Below are 3,080 nucleotides of genomic sequence, written 5' to 3'. Positions count from 1 at the left end.
CCCACCTACTTATTTTAGCCTTCAATAGAGTCAAAACTCTATGGTGATAAATCACAACATATATTCAGGTGCCTTTTTCTGAGTTCAGCTATTTTATGAGTTAATCTATACCTATAATTCTTTATTCTGTCTCATTTACATCTAGAACATGCCCACCTAGCTTACAGTAATAACTGAAGCCTTCATTGCTGTCATTTAATCAGGAATAGAGTGTGTGTGTGAGTGAGAGAGATCAAGGGTGAATCCCACACCCCTGTCACAACCACCAGTATGACTTCTTTGACAAGGGCAACAGCCTGTAATTTATTCTAAAGACTCCCCTCCCCCCCACACACACAGCTATGAAGGTCATCCTCCATACTGATAAGAAAGCTGAAAGAAAGGCATTTTCACCAGTGATAATCAACTGCTTATTCCTTCAACATCCATGTCCGAGAAGTGGCCGGCACAATTTCGCTGCAATGCGAGCTGTCAGGGGGAATTTGCTGCCGTGTCGGGCCGACAAACAGAATTGATTGAGGTTGTTACGGCATAAGAGAAGCCCAGAGAGTACCAAAATGAGCCATAAAAATTGATAAACAATGGCTGAAGAAAGGAGTTGGCATTTCACGGAACAGACAAACTCGCTGAAATATATCTCAGGCGATTTATGCTGAAGTGTTTGTGTTTAAGGCCACACACACCCGTGGTTAGTTTTATCGCCGGTGTCACATTCATCCTCATCCTCACTGTATGCCTTTCAACAAGTTATGAGTTTTATTTATATATATATACACATATATGTATACTGGCTCTCTGGAGGAATGACAGTAGGATTTGAAGTCTTCTCTGAGAGTGCAAAGCCAATTCTTTCTGTGGACTGAGTTCATAGTGGTGAGAGAAGAAGACTATCTCTCACAACACACACCACACACACCACACACACACACACCCACACACCAACCCACGTGGCTCTATGGATTTGATTCAAGATCGATTGTGTGAAAACCACAAAGCAGCAAGGCGACTTCAAAGAGAAAGGCAGATGAGCAATGTATGGAGAATAAGAATAATAGGAATCAAGGATGAAGTTGAGTTGCCGGGATAATCGATTGGAGTATGGGGATACCAAGAAAACATACACAATCTTCAAAGTGGTTGGATTACTTTGACACATTTGCCTTTTAAAGTAGGTTTTTTAAGAAATATTTCTGTACCGGGAAGCTGTTGAATTCATACCTCGACAGATTATTAAAATGGTGTGTAAATGGTATATCTCCTTTTACACGATGTGGGTTCTCTCCCACTGCTTAGAGCCAACTTCAGTCTGGTTTCTGGTTTACGTATTTAACGGTGACTTGTTAAAGTCTCAAGATATGAAAGTTTCCACAAACCGGAGTTCAGTTGATTGCTGCCCCACCGATATTGCAATGGCGACCCACCATATGTAACAGCGGGAAGATTTCAAAAACTGTTAATTTGTCAGTAGTTTGATAAAGGCCAGGGGAAGTTTAGGCAACTAAAACCTTTTGGAGAAATAGTCTGAAAAACAATAAAGTTTCTTTTGCATTTGGTGTAAATATCAGGTAATCAAGGAATCGTTGATGTGGCATGCCACAGAACATCAGTCAGTCAGTCAGCATGGTAGTACTACATAGGCAGTGGGAAGGAATATGAAATTGATTTTGACTTTTAGGGGCGTTTTTTGTCTCTTTTTTCATATTCCTGTAAAATAGGAAGGTGAATAACGAAAAGATCGTTGTAATTACATGGAGCTATTGCAGGCCACAGTTGTATTGCTAGAGAGGTGCTGAATAATTAAAGTTTACATTCTATGACTTTATCCGGGAATCAAAGACCTTGCTCCATGCAAAACAGGAAATGCTAAACGCATCACTTCCTGTGTGCTTAAGGTTTGTTACAGACAGGATAACATTGCATATTACAGTATGTTGCAGGTCTAATATTCCAATATTTTACACGTCTTGATAAAAACCCACAGGAGGTAGCGCACTCGTTGGTCTGGATCAACGGAAGTCCATTTCCAGGATAACTGCCTGACATCCCCGCATGTGGCTCACGCACCCGATGTCCCCCACCTTCCGCCCTCCGTGTTGCCGTTCCCGAACTCCATTTGCTTAAGGAAACGACACCAAACTTCGAGCAAGCAAGTCACAAGCTGAAATGGGAAGTTTAAAAGAAAATGTGGATCAGGCAGGGCAGGCCTGTTTCATTGTTTTAGGGAAGGATTGTAAAGATTTACAATGCGGGGTTCCAATGTTTCCTTCCCTAGACTATTTTGCAGAGCCACCGTCGATGTGTCCGGAGCTCAGAGACGATTGTAATTGGTTTAAAAACCCAGAGCATCTTTCTCCCATCCCAGAATGTATGTGTAGAGGAGCCAATCCTTACTCCACAGTGCTGTGGAGATAGGTCTGGCAGCACGAAACTACTCACACATTGATTAGCAAATGCACAGTCCCCTGGTGTTTTCAGTCTTGTACAAAGTACAACTAGCAGGCCTCGTTGAAAGGACCTGCGTTGCCTAGCAGAGGTACATGGCATTAGTTCACTATTGTAGTCTGGAGCACTCAAAGCCATAGAGATGAGAAGGATGATCTTGTATTGAATCCTAAATTGAATTGCAAGCCAGCGAAGAGACATCAGAACTGGGTTGAGACATTTTAATTGTATTAGACAAGAAACCTATGACATTTAGTTTTTAAACTGTGCCAAAGATGATCATTTTATATTTCCATTGGCATTTTATGGGGTTTTAGACCACATGGCATATGCCAACCCCACCCACTGTCAGTTTCAATATGATAGTAGCTTTTTACCCCACTATTCCTCAGTTTTGTACTAAATTCAGGCTGCCTGGATGGCTACTTTTAAGTATGTATGTATGTATGTATGTATGTATGTATATATATATATATATATATAAACATACACAGTATATTTAGATAGATGTGGACTATGTACAGAATATATTATTTCTTTGTTTAGCACATCAAAAACAATTTGTACATAGTAACCAGTCCATTATAAAAACACTACCAGGTCTCACAGCAGTTTGTGAAATGGTCACGTTATTTTGA

General features: G+C 40.7%; 1 long non-coding RNA gene across 1 annotated transcript in view; it reads left to right on the top strand.

Moving 5' to 3' along the window:
- Positions 1 to 3,080, top strand: part of LOC116705567 (uncharacterized) — a 9,233-nt gene that overhangs the window by 2,901 nt on the left and 3,252 nt on the right. Inside the window, exon 2 of the long non-coding RNA XR_004335958.1 lies at positions 748 to 753. This is a non-coding gene — a long non-coding RNA (uncharacterized LOC116705567). The remainder of the gene's footprint in view (positions 1 to 747; positions 754 to 3,080) is intronic.

The sequence above is a fragment of the Etheostoma spectabile genome, chromosome 17 (assembly GCF_008692095.1).
Source record: "Etheostoma spectabile isolate EspeVRDwgs_2016 chromosome 17, UIUC_Espe_1.0, whole genome shotgun sequence".
NCBI lineage: Eukaryota > Metazoa > Chordata > Actinopteri > Perciformes > Percidae > Etheostoma > Etheostoma spectabile.
Note: the sequence above shows the minus strand (reverse complement) of the source record. Positions and strands in the feature narration are given on the sequence as shown.